This window comes from Lonchura striata, chromosome 3 (assembly GCF_050655825.1).
Source record: "Lonchura striata isolate lonStrDom1 chromosome 3, ASM5065582v1, whole genome shotgun sequence".
Classification (NCBI taxonomy): Eukaryota; Metazoa; Chordata; class Aves; order Passeriformes; family Estrildidae; genus Lonchura; species Lonchura striata.
The window spans coordinates 58,203,794-58,217,986 of NC_140705.1; the positions used below are offsets into that span (position 1 = coordinate 58,203,794).

Genomic DNA, 14,193 nt, shown 5'->3' on the forward strand with positions numbered 1-14,193 from the left:
ATCAAAACCACCACTACTTCATTGTTCAAAAATAGCTGCTCTTGGACCTTTGATGGCTAAAAATTCTGATGTCACTGAGTGAAATAGAAACAAGGTAAGAAAGCAGCTACTTTTAGAAGTAACATTTATGCTTGACTAAAGGCGTTGGGGACATAATCTAACTGGTTAGCTGATGAGAGACCCTACAGGGGTTTTCTATGAAAGCAGGAAAACAGCATTAAACTGACATTTACTCAGCAAGCCACCAACCAGAAGTGCTTGGGGGACCCCCTACACTGAAGCTAAATGCCAGAGCTGTATAATGATTAGACTTTGATGGATCCCACTGACATCCCAAAGGCTGTTCTGTTTCTATTTTTTATTTCTTTCATCTGATCTTCATCCATAATTTGACAAACTATTTTTAAGTGTCTATTTTCCTTGTGATTTATATATTCCAGGCTCACCAAATTAATTCAATACTTCATCCAATCACTAACTACACTTTAGCTGTTAAAGTGATGCTGTATTCCCAAACCCATCATGTTTAGTCATGATGGAATCTGATCACTTTAAAAGCAGTGACAGACCTACCCCTACAGCCAAGATCCCCCCAATTTGTCCTGTAGTGACATTCTACTATTCATGTCTTCTACATTAAGCTCCAGAGACTGAAAAAGTAAGAAAGAAGGGGGTGGGTGGGGGGGGCATAGGGAGGGGAAATAGTAACTTTTAAAAAGATTTAAGAATTTTAACTTTTTTAAAGATTTGTGTAGACTTCCTCAAAATTGTTTCCTTGGGTTTGGGCATAGAACAGCAGGCAGTTGGCTGGTTTGAACAGTGTATGTCCCCTCAGCCAGGGAAGCTCATTCCATTACTGAGTGTCTGACCCAGTCTCTGTCCAGATGAAGCTGTGGTACATTTCTGAGACTCACCCATGCCAAAATTCTTGTGCCTGCCACCAGGGAAGCTCAAAGAGAATAACTTTCTGCAGGATGTGACAAAATGCATTAGCATTTGACTTTCAAGCTCCCCTGCTGTCATGCATTTCTGTAGGTGGTGCATCGGAAGTTCTTTATTTAATTGGAAAGGTATTTTTATTAAATTCCCAATTTATATTTGTCCAACAGCAGTATATGCAAGACAACAAGAGTATAGGCAAGTTTAGTTAACTTTTATGTACACTGAAGAGAGTCAGGTTAAACCTACTAAATTGTTGGCCACCTACTTAGCATTTAGAGAGGTATTGTGCTTCAGTCTGCTGCTCCCTCACTGCACTACAAACTTAGAGCACCTTCACAACTAACAGTTTCAAATAAAAATACTTCTAGTCCTTGTTAAATAACAGGCAAGATATAAACTTGAAAATATCATTAATACCTGAGGAAGAAGATGGCATCTCATACAAGTCTGGCCCAACTCACTACAAATTATTGCTGTGAAAATTTGAAGGTGTCAGAATTTAATCTCATAGAATGTTCATCAAAAACAAAGGCAGAGAAAGCCTCTTCCTAAATGTAGATGATCTCTGATTCAGTGCTCACCATCATCATCGTAAAGGGATGGGATAGGGTAGCAGGGAAGAAAAAGCCTTTGTGTAGAGTATGGTTTGCTTTATTGAAAGATGTGACCAGATGAAGAAAATAAAACATCTGGAGCATGCCATTTACTAAGAAAGATTTTCAAATATTTAGACTATTTTTTTCAAGGGAAAAAACAAAAAGAAAAAAAAGTTCTGTTTTGTTTTTTTAACTTGATCTGAATAATATAATAATATATTAATAATATAATACTTCTATATAATAATAAGTAATATTTTAAATTATAGCAGGAGAAATTTATCTTTTTAATAGAATAGATACCCTATGGCATTTCTGTCATTTAAAGTTTTAGATCAAATGTCCATCAGGAGGAGCTTAGGTGCAGGTGTGTCTTCTTAGGAGACATGGAAATAAACCAGGTGATTTCTGTTGCTGTTAATTTTTCATTCCATATTGCATAAAGTCATTGTCAAAAATCCTCTGGATTCTCAGAAACAAAATTATTTTATGGCAATTCTAAATTAAGGCAAAGGTATAATCAATGGGAATACGCTTTTTTTTTTCTCCATTAAAGTACAGTTTGAATTAATAATGATGTTTTATTTGTCTGCTCGCACCATTGAGGCAGGCTCCAGCTGCTCAGACTTGGTAATTTAGCGCCTTTTCAGCTACTCTGCAATCCTTCACTTGCTTCTTAACTGCTGCTGCAGAATGACAGGTATTTCCCATGGATGTGCCAGCTCCATGCACACCTGGCATATGGATGATGTCTTAGGGAGAACACCCCGCAGGGAAGAGGCTGAGAGCCTGCACAGCCACACGCAGCTGCCCCCAGAGAGGCAGGTAGTGCCATCGGGCATGGCCTTGTACATCCTCACATCCCTCCAACCGCTGCAAGAGGACCTGGGTCTCCTCAGGGCCTTGGGTGAGATATCCTAGAATCTCCTAAGTGGAACTAACACCTGGGTCCACACAAATGAATTGAGCACCTAGTGTTTAATGTAAGCATGGAGCTATAAAATGCTGCCTGATTCCTCTTGCCATATGTATAACATATGTTGAAATCACGCTATTGCAACTTCCTCTGAAACAATGCAACATGTTATACTTCAAACAGTGATTAGCTATGTTTTACAACAATTTGGATATGATTTTCCCAACTTCTATGGCACTTCCAGCCTAGGTTTTAGTGCTTTAAATTTCCTTTCTGACATATTTTCTTGGCACAATAGACCATTAGAAAATACATGGTTGTTAAACATATTTTAAAAGTATAAAATCAATGCTAAATTTTTAAGGCTTATTAGGAATATGCTAAAGAAACCATATAGTAAGTGAGGAAAACAGGAAAAAAAATTGTGGAATTTTTTCATAGGAAAGTATTTCTCTTATGAACTGAATACCTATCAGTATTCAGAATCCTCTTTCATCTCCTAGCTGGGGTAGAGATAAGGTAAGATGAAAGAGGAAAGAAAAATAATGAAAAAATTTCTTTACTTTTTGTTATAATAACATTTGAACTTATAGGTCACTCCCTACTAAGGTTAGCACAGATTTAACCCACTAACATTAAATATTAAAGTTTTATCATTCTCTTGCATTTTAAATCAAAATTTAAAAATCTGTTTTTTCCCAGAAGCTAGCCACAGAGACTATAAACCATTTTTTTTTCATAAAGCCATTTTTATTAGCAGGAAAATCTTGATCATAATAGCTTTTGGATTTTTGTAACTTCTAGAATAAGAACAGCAGCAGTTGTCATTTAGCTTCTTAGCTTTTGGAACTTTTAATTATTATAGTTCTGATTAACAACAGGATAAAATAACTTGGTCAAGGTGTTGGGTTTTTTCCATAATGACATCATCCTGGGTGGAAAAAAAAACCCATTAAACAAATGAAAAGTTAAATATTCCACAAACAAACAAGACTGAATATTTGTATACCTAAATACTTATGTATTTATCAGTCAGAAGAAACAACTTCTAAATCTGAAGTTATAGTTTTGAAAACATTAGGTCAAAAAAGAAATTGCAGCCCCTAGGATTAATTTTTCATATCTCCCCTTTCAATGTTTTCCAATATTTTCTGGAAGTTTTGAAAGACTCTTGAGGACTTCAGGAATGTAAAATTTAACAATGAGCTGATCTAGAGATTTCATAATAAAAATTATCCCTGTACTATAACAAAGATTTATTATATCTCTTGAAGCCGAAAATACAATATCTCCTGCAACAAGGATGTGCAGGCTAACCACATAATTGTTTAGGTTAGAAGGGAGCTCAAATTCTCCAATTTCTTACTCAAAGAAGGACGTAAAGCACATTTAATCCAACATGTCTGTGTAAAAGGCAGCTATTTGAAAATATTCAATCCTTGCAGTCATTCTACAAAAACATATCTCTTTAAAATAAGATGTTTATTAATAGAAAAGCAAGAACATATTTTAACTGGAAAGTAAAAAGTCATTTATCTTCTTCAAGAGATAAATTTCATACTGGAATGATCCAATATACTCTTCAGAAGAAACGTGAAGGCAACAAGCACAGGAAATAATAACTGAAGATTAAAGCTTTTGTTGTCTTGGGCAGGTTAGAATGCATTTGTGTAGGTTCCAGTAATATAATTATAATTACACTGCACAAAGGTGTGAGAGCTGAAGTATCATTATATAGTACTCATGGCTTGAGATGATGGGCAACAGACAGATAGCTTGTTTTATCATCCTGTTTGAAGATTAAAGCTTGGATGATAAGAAATAACTTGTTTTCTCCCTATCATATGCTGGTGAAACACAATAAAGCTTTGGTAATCAAACAAATTTCAAACCATGGTGATGAGCATGGTCAAAGAGATTTACAAACTAGATAATTCAGTAAATTTCAACTTCCAAACCTCAGCAGAACTATAGGCACAAAGGGACATAGAGGAATTTTCTGGGAGAAGTTCATGCTATCAGAACATATCTTCTAGTCTGAGAATAATTTCAAGGTGTTATTAAGTAAACCATGCATCTATCACAGAACTGAATTTACACATCAATAAAGCATTTCAGGCTTGCACACCAATTTGGAGTCATAGAGTAGTAGAATCATGGAATCATAGAATGGTTGGGTCTGAAGGGATCTTAAAGACCATCTAGTTCCTACAGCTCTGCCATGGACTGGAACACCTTCCACCAGACCAGGGTGCTCAAAATCCTATCCAGCCTGGCCTTGACACATCCAGATTTGGGGCATCCACAACTTCTCTGAGCAACCTGTTCCAGTGCCTTCCAGTGCCTTACCACCTTCCCAGTAAAGAATTCCTTCCTAACACCTAATCTAAATCCGCCTCTTTTCAGTTTTAAGCCATTCCCCATTGTCCTGTTTCTACAGTTCCTGATGAAGTGTGCTTCTCCAGCTTCCTTGTAGGCCCCCTTCAGATACTGGGTGGCTGCTGTGGGGTCTTCAGACAACATTCTCTTCTCCTAGAGAGTCAGTAATGACCTCTACAACAGAAGGAAAGATGTTAACGTCGGTTTGTCCTGGGGTTTTTGCAAGATCTGATTTCTTGGATGTGATTGCAGCAAATCCTTATATTTGGGGTGTGCATGATCCAATGTAGTAGTCTGTTACCCAGAAAGTATTAGCATAATGGTTTTAAATAAATCACAGAACAAAAAAAATTGTCTCAATTGAGAACTGTACTGTGCAGGTCCCTTCCAACTCAGCGTATTATATAATTCTATGTTTCTAAGATTATTTTTTTCTTTGAATATATCAACTGGACCATAGATTTTATTCTGAGAAAGATAACTGAAAGAGAAAAATTTGCTCTACTAATCGAAAGATACATGCCCAGCTCACTGAAGATGTTCTTCTCTTTCTCTAAACACTGTAATAGGCTTTTTGCTCCTTATAGAATATTTCTACCCAGACTCTGAAGTTGCAGTGAGGATTTCTTTGACTCATGCAGGTGTGTTTAATAAACAGCCTTGAATTTAGCACAAACTAAAAATGGACAAGTGCAAGGATCTTCACCTGGAAAGTAAGAGCTCCTTGCAGTTCTGCCAGCTGGGCTTGACTGAGGAGAGCAGCACTGCTGGCAAGACATAAGGTGTGTTGGCAGACACAGAGTGAGCAGAAGCCAGCAATGTGCCTTGGCAGCAAAGAGGAACAATATTCTTGGCTGTGTGACTAGAAGAGATGGACCAAAGTAATAATCTCCCTTTACACAACATTCCTTGTACTGCTTCTACAGTACTGCATCTAATTTTCTGCTTCCCAGTACAGGAAAGACATAAATAAACTAGCATGGATTTAGTGGAGGGCCACCAAGATGGTCAGGTCAGAGCATTCACCCTGTGAGGGCAAACTCAGAAAGCAAGGCTGGTTCAGCCTGCAGCAGAAATGGTTCCTTTCCTTTTTGGGGTTTCTTTCTGTAGCTCCCCTGCACCTCTGGGAAAATAAGTGAGAAGATGGAGTAAGGCTCTTTGCATCAGGAGGGTGAGATATAATGGGCAGAGCAATTCAGTAAGACTGAGCAACCTGATGAGCACACAGCTGACCCTGCCATGAGCAGGAGGTTGGACTGAACACCCACATCTCCACATCCCTTCCTGATGAATTTATCTTGTGATTCCATACGTTCTCAGAAAAGAAGCTGAAGAGTGGAAAAGGTAACAACTAGCATGAGTTACCAATGTTTTGCTGTTACCAAAGCACATTGTCCTGGGATTGATAAAGTGGAGCAGACTTGTGAGACTCTTACAAAAAAGTAGGTAATAGTCTGCCCTTTGCTTCAATCATGAGAAGGAATAACATTAAATTGTAGCAATAGATTCCACTGCCATGTGTCCTTCCTTTCAAATTATATTTCTTAGCCATTCACTCTTCTGAAGTATATATGAAGCCTCATTTGTAGATTTCTGTCTCTATTTGTATTCTTTCTAGTATCTTCTGTCGTGCTTGCTCCATGTACATGAGATAAATAATAATCATAATAATCATAACAATAATAAAACATGTGCTTTTTATTTTACTGTAAAACATTGGGAATGTGATAAAAGGAAGGTAAAGAAAAAAAGGGAATCTGAAAGACAATTCAAACTTTGGTTTTAATTGGCAAGAAAAATTGTGGTGCTATTGTACCTTGGTACGGAGAGAATATGCTTTAAATCATTTCAACATTGCCTTTAAAATTAGTTACATCAAGATAGACATTTTGGTTATATTTAACATAAGAAAAAAGATTGAGGAGGAAGAAAATTAGCTGTGGATCATCAGAAGAACTGTTCTTTCTTGCAAAATCAAGCATTGCTGCTCCTAGATTCAGGATCACAGTCACTGAATAAAGTAATGCACTTCAAGAAGTTTAGTCTCAAAAATGTCACTTATGTGACTTTATCACTTATGTGATTTTATCACTTATGTCTGATATGAAGTCAATCTGCAGTGGATTCTACCAGACCAGAGACATTTAATAGATACTATTACTATTCTAGTCAACTTTTAAGATCATTCTCAGGCCAGATTTGTATTTCTAGAAAACAGAAGAACTAGACATAATGCCGGTAGAGAAAAACCTACTCCTGGTAAATGAGCATTTTATGGAAATCAGGAAGATTTGTACTTATAAACTAATATTATCCCATCCTTCACATAAAAATTTGATGAAAACCACTTTTAGACATATTTGTTCTTGACAAAGTTCTTAAAGGATTTATCAACTGCTTTGCAATATTTAGTTAAAATTAGAAGATGCACAAATATCAAAATTATAATCAGCCAATGTCTTTTTCAGTCATCTGAAAGAAAAAAAAGTGAAGAAGTAGGTGGTCTTCTAGTAAAATAATTTTCTTGAAGACATATGAAGATCCATGGAGATCTCCACCAAGGAGCAATATTTCTTATAAACTCCCTCAACATCAATGGGGTGCAACATAGATAATCTGAATTTCTGATTTTTTTAAGGTTAGACTCCAGAAAGGTTCAGATATAAATTCAGCAAAAATAGGCATAGAACCTTAGGCACCTAACAGAGTGTGCAGAACTAATGCAATCTGAAGTATGCACAGCTTGCAGAAATAAAGAAAACAAAAATCAAAAACCAACGAAACACCAAAAAAACCCCCAAACCAAACACACCCCCCCCATCCCCCAAAGAAACAAACAAACAAGAAAACCAAATCAAAACCAACAAAACCCCCCTCTAGAAATATTTATACAGTTGCATATGAAACCACTCTTTGGAGATTTCTCTTTCTCCATTCCCACCACACTGCCTGCACCAGGATGGAGATGTGGCCATTCAGGATTGAAGAAAACTGGTCCCAGTCCCTTGCTGACGCCTTCAAATTTCCTGATATTTACCAGTCAATACCACATCCCATTACAACCATTTTCCTGAAAGCCAGACCACCTGCTCTACTAAAGAAAATCAGAGGACACATCTGGTGGGCTGAAGAAAGGTGTCTCTAAGGTACCAGGTACATATGCTACAGGTAAATCAGAACTAGAAAAAGAAATCTTTATTTCACCACAGACAACCTGGAGAAAAGGAACTTTCTCCTGCAGAGAAGCAGATGCCATGTTGCAGTGGAAATTCACCCTCTTCATTGTTCTTCTGTATTTTCTACTAGATACTTAAGCAACAGGCAATAATCATCTGGCAAATGCTCACACAAGCAGTCTAAACAGTTAATTTCTGTACATTTCTGAGTTTTAGAACTTGCTTTGCAATCACTTCTGCATGCAAAATGCCATTGTTTATATATTTGCTGCTGGCAGCATGAAGAAAGCAAGGATCATTGCCAAATTTATGCATACTACTGCAGATCAGTCTGCAACTATAATAAAGTCTGGTTTTTGCTCCATAACACTGGCCTTTTGTTGAGTTTCTGTCTAATATTCTACCAGACTAACAAAGCATGTATAATTTAAAAGTGCTAAAGAAGAATGTCACCTTATATACCACAAATTGTTATTTTAAAAGTAAAAAATTATGATGACAACAAACAAAACCCACAATGATAATGATTTATGATACAAGTCCTAAATTCCCATTCACTTCTTCATAAGGAATGAAAGAAAAACAGGATTTCTGATTTTTTTTCCTAATTGCTCTAAGTTGCAGTATATAAAAAAATGCACAACTGCATCTGAATGTTTTCTTTAATTGTAATTTGTAATGAAACCCTTTATGCTTCCTACATTGTCCTCTATCTCAACAACATTAAATTCCAATTTGTTGACATCTGGTCCAGGCCAAATCAAATCAAAGACATTTGACATTACAGAGCTGTATTCAGCAAGCTTTCAGACAAACAGCAGAGGTTGCACAGAATTTATTACACACCACAACAGATCTCCTTCATCCTCAGAATGCACTGAAAAACAGTGTGAGAATCAAGTACCAGAAAAGAAAGAATGAAGAATTAAAAAGGGATGTCTTGTTCTTTCCAAATTTAGGTAACCATAAACTAGAATAATTCCACTGACGTCTGCAGAATTCTACTGTGGAAAAAAGATAGAGAAATTACATTTTCTCACCTTGAACAAAAGCTGTTTGATTTTAAATAATTGGATGAGTATTCTCTATTCACAAATGCAGCATTCTAGTTCCCTTGTAATAAAGATATAAACAAGCTTTATTTAACCTTCATCTCCCTCCACAAAAACTATCTTTTGAAATTTTGGCATTTGTAATGAATAAAACATTTTTAGGAAAACTGAAGCAGAGGTCAGTAAAGCAAGTGAAAGAAATGTAGTAAGAAAGATAATTGTATATGCAAGGCCTAGGAAGTGAAGGATATGTGTGGCATTCATGATTTCCTTCCTTCCAGTGCAGAGCTCATCAGGCAAAATGTCTATTGTGATTTCAGTAATGTAACTGTGTCCTCTTGACTCTGCAGCCCCTTTTAGGCTACCCATGTCCACATCAACCAGAGCACCATTTGGAACCTTGCTGATCCATTCTGGTCCTTTGCTGCAGCCCTTGCATTAGGCCTTGGAAGGGAATCAAGCACCATCAGCTTTCCCAAGACAATCAGAGAAGTTTAATAGGCAGCATTCAGGGGTTGAAATGAGAGATGGAGAGAAGTTTTCTCAGAATATCAATATACAATTCACATATATTTTGAGTTAATTTGTCACTATACCCCAGCTAGTGACTGCAGGACTTCCCTCTGAAAGCTCCTTTTTGACCCTTTGAGGTTACATTAGTCCACAATATAAAAAAGTTTGCTTTGGCATTGTTTGGGATTTTATTAATTGAAGATTCTTATGTTAAATAATTACCTTAGTAAATGTAAAGACTGCCCTGAGATGAGATAAGGGTAAAGAAAACTTCATTTTATTGCTAAATACTGTTAACAGAAAAAGTTGCATCCTCCCAAAGGTCAAAAACCACTTACCAACATGTTGTAACAAAATATGAGCACAACACCCTCAATCAGATGGGGCTTGGTGATTGACACCAGCCATCTCTCCTTTAAACAATGCATCAGAGGGAGGGTGAAAACAGAAATGAGCTGGTAGGCACCTCCAACAGACACTTGGCAAAGTTAGATATAGTGTTGTGTTGGTTCATGATTATTTCTACAAAAAATAAATATGAAGGATATAAAATTTTCAAATCTAATTACTAAATCAAAAGGGTTTGAGGAGAAGAGTAGGAAGAAGCACAGCTCTAGAGACTCTGCAATGCTGAGGTGCCACGTACCAAAGCTGTGAAGCAGCCCTGTATATCCCAGGCCTATTATAGTGCAGCTTGTCTTCACTGGCGTCAATTCCTAAACCTGAAATAAGCAAAAAAATGTAACACAGACATACCCAGCAGAAGTGCTTCATGAGAGGCTCCTAATGGCAGCAAGTCACACGAGGTGGTTTCATGGTCTCTAAACATCCACAGGCATCTGCTGGCTGAAGGCCTGTGTCAGTAGAAGAGCCTCTCCTCAGTCTATTTTTCAATACAAAAAGAGTGTAGATATGATTCAGTGTCATGCACCTCCCTCTCTCTTGTTGAAGAAAGAAGCTCATCCTGTACTCCTCCACCTTCCTCTCCACCTCCAGCTGTTTTGAAAGAGCTGTCTGTCATATTTAAAACAGACCCCACCTTACAGTGAATGACAGTGTCTAATAAAAATCTACTTTCCCTGAACCCCTGAGGCTACCTTCCTCAGCTTGCCTATGGTAGAAGGGTGAGTGACCCAGCCAAGTCACCATCTGTTGAGTCACAAGTAAAGGAAAGGTAGCCACTTCTTGCAGGTGCTCTAGGTAAGACCTATATAGCAATGTTGATCTCCTGTAAAAATATCTCAGCTGCCTTTGCTCCTCCAGTCACTGGAGGGAGTTATTGCCATGAGAGTAAAAGGGGAATACAAAAAGAAGGCAGTCATGACAGTCTGCCGGCTTTTCCTCCCCAGCCTCCAGGCTTCTGTCTTGGGCAGAATGGACAAAACTGGCAGAGCTCCCCATAGCAGTAGGGAAGAGGATGGCTGGAAGCACAGCAACTACTGCAGCCTTCTGGAGTCAGCTCTGAGTCACCACAAAATCACATCATATCATTATCACCACTTAGCACGCATGATGACCAGCACTTTCCACAAATGGCTAATAAATGTCTATCACTTCGATTTTAGCCTTCCCCTCTTATTTTATTGTGTCCAATTTCTCATGCCAGCACTTCACAAGCATCTTGGAAAGCAGCATTCAAAGTGTCTTCTTCCAGGCTTTCAGTTATACGTATCAGAGATAATTACATTTTCGGCAGTAGCCTGGAATTTGTCAGCATTGGGGCTGTATTCCAGATGAGGGATGTGTCTCTGGGCTGGCTTGCTCCAGAAGCAAATCTAAATGTAGAGCACATGGAGGTGCAGGACAAACCTGCTCTCCCACAGTTAGAGAGACTTGCCCTCTTGCCTTGCTGTGCTGGGAGATTTTTGAATGTATCTCTAGGATTACTTGCATTACTTGAATAACCACCCCTTTGAGGAGAGGTTGAAGAGCTGGGCAGAAGTATCCTGGAGTTAGATGGATTAAGCTGCAAATATCCACCTGGACTGTGCCACTCTAGAAATTTTTTCACCTTGTACAGAGAAAAACAGTAGCTGTAAGTAGTACAATGGTTGCAAAAGATACACCATGGGAAAACACCAGTTGTTAACACTGTTATTAAGGAAGCATCTCATAAAAATCTTTCACAGATCTGACAATTCCTTACTGAATTGTTAAAAACTGTAACCTCTCAGCACATTTTCAAGAGTATTATATAGTTTTCTTGCTTTGCTTTTCTGCTTAGAAAAAGATTGTTTCTTTCAATGTTCTCAGTATTTTAGCAGCAATTTAAATTTAAACTGACTTTTTAGTATTCAATTGAATTGAATAATCAGTGTTTTTTCCTCTGGAAGAGTACTAAAAAGAAAGACTTGAGTAAGTTTATTGTGATTTAGCCACAAATTTATAGTGTATTTAACATGATGATGTGCTCAATTTAACACATTTATCAATGGACTTAAATATATGCCTGCTGGGTTTTAAACTTGACAAGAAGAGCATAACATGGTCTGTCATTTATATATTTGTCACACAAATTTTGGAGCTAATTCACTTCTCATTCAATGAAGAAAAACTTTTACATTCACTGCAGTTATTCCAAAATGTGCTCACAGAATTTGCAAGAAAAAACAGCCCCATAATCCTTACAGCATAACAGAAATTATCTATACAAAATTTGGACTAGAGCCTCATGTGGTTTGAATCATGTAGGTGTTTTGATTTAGAACAGCTGAAAGATCTGTCTCACCAAACATAAATTACAGGCTTCATCTGAGAGGTAAATCCCTGGGAATCTTTGGCTGACATGGAATCTATGTGCTCTTTTCACATGCAGAGTCTGGGTATTACTAGCTAAAATCTTAACTTGCTGAATATTGCAGGTTATATTGCTCAGGCATATCTAGTGCAAGGTCAGGAAGTTAAGCCAATACTTTCAGCTCTTCACCACATCTTCTTCCTAACTTGCAGCAGGAATTTCAGAAAAAAAAAAAAGCTTTCTTTCCATTTCCTTGACATTGCTCAGGATTGAAAGTCTTTTTTCCCTGCCCTTCTATCATCACACACAACCCTCTTTATATCTCTGTTTACTCCTTCCAGAACAGGACAAAATACATCCTTTCTATGTGCCCAGGGTGAAACAGAACAGAATCCCTTCAATTCAGCCCAGTTATCTGAGGATGTGTATCATTCTTGCACTTTTCTTCCATGGCACTCTTAGAGAGCTACATCTTTCCTAAGGCAGGATCAAATCTATGCATGCATGGTAATTTATTCACTATAATTGGTTTTTAAGTTCCTACAGTCTATCTATCTATCTATCTATCTATCTATCTATCTATCTATCTATCTATCTATCTATCTGTCTATCATCTGTCTATTAATCTATCTGGTGTACTATCCTTTGGGAAACAACAGAAACTGCACACATTTGGTTAAAAATCTGAGTGTGAACTGATTGTTACCCAACAAATTATCTCAGTGCCATAAATATAATTAAGAATTTGGGGCAAATTCTGATCATTTTTTAAATGACATAGTTTCAGTAAAGATCACTCTGTATTCTAAAACCTCAGCTGATTATATTACAGAAGCTTAGCTGGTCCACTGTGGCTGTCTTGATGCAAGCAAATTATAAGGTACCTGAGGAGTTACCTGGCCATAGAAATATTGTCTTCTAGTGCTAGAACCATGCTATTAGCATGTACCAAGTAATGTTTTCCCAAATAATTCCTAGGTACTGTTCAAAAATTAATACTGAATGAACACTGCCACAAAGAGGTCTGACCACTTTTATTTTGCCAGCTTGCAGCTGTGGATATGTTCTAAACCCACTCATACTGCAAAGCAGAAAAAATTATTCTGAACACCACTGGATAGCCTTTAAACTAAAGTGTATCTTGAAAACCAGGACTAAGATAGAGTCCTGGGACTGTTATTGCACTCAGTAGTGGTTCTTAAACCTCTGTAACATACTCATCATACATTTGATGCCTAAAATTCAGCTATGTTATGAATGCCTTGTAGTGTAGTATATGTTGCTCTTATGGTGACTAGCAGTCCACAACAAATTAAGAACATACTCTAGTTAGGAAGCCTAAGCTGGGATAATTAGATGCTGAACATGGCTCTGTTACATAAAGATTGCAAAGTATCACTTTTTGAAGTAAGGGATAAGTATGCACATGTAGTCTGTGTCTGCAATTAATAATATAGCAGTGCTGTCATGGGCAATAGGATCAATAGATTAAACCACCCCCAACCTCATTATAATTCAACAATGTAGGAGGAGAAGGTCATGGCCATACTCAGGGGTTAAAATTAAGAGGAAGATTCATTAACTTTGAATCCACCTCATCATGCCTGCAAGTCTGTATACAGAGAGATGGCTTTACATTCTTAATAAGATAGGAAGCACTGGGAACTGAAAGAATTAGAAGTAACTTCAGTGAAATAGAATTTAAAACCAAACAGCATTGACTGTAAAACAAGGTAGTAATTCAAGAAATATGTGTGTTCTAAACAACACTCAAGAATGTAAATTCAATTATATTATGTTGAACTCTGATATTTTTCTGGCATTACTTTTGGAAATTAATGATAATCAACTATGTAGGAATGCTGTGCTTTAATTCATGACA

General features: G+C 37.3%; 1 long non-coding RNA gene across 3 annotated transcripts in view; it reads right to left on the bottom strand.

Annotated features, from left to right (window-relative positions):
- Positions 1 to 12,457, bottom strand: part of LOC110476005 (uncharacterized) — an 80,549-nt gene extending 68,092 nt beyond the window's left edge. For all 3 annotated transcript variants that reach the window (XR_014954263.1, XR_014954261.1, XR_014954262.1), the window contains exon 1: positions 10,331 to 12,457. This is a non-coding gene — a long non-coding RNA (uncharacterized LOC110476005). The remainder of the gene's footprint in view (positions 1 to 10,330) is intronic.
- Between the last annotated feature and the right edge of the window lie 1,736 nt (positions 12,458 to 14,193).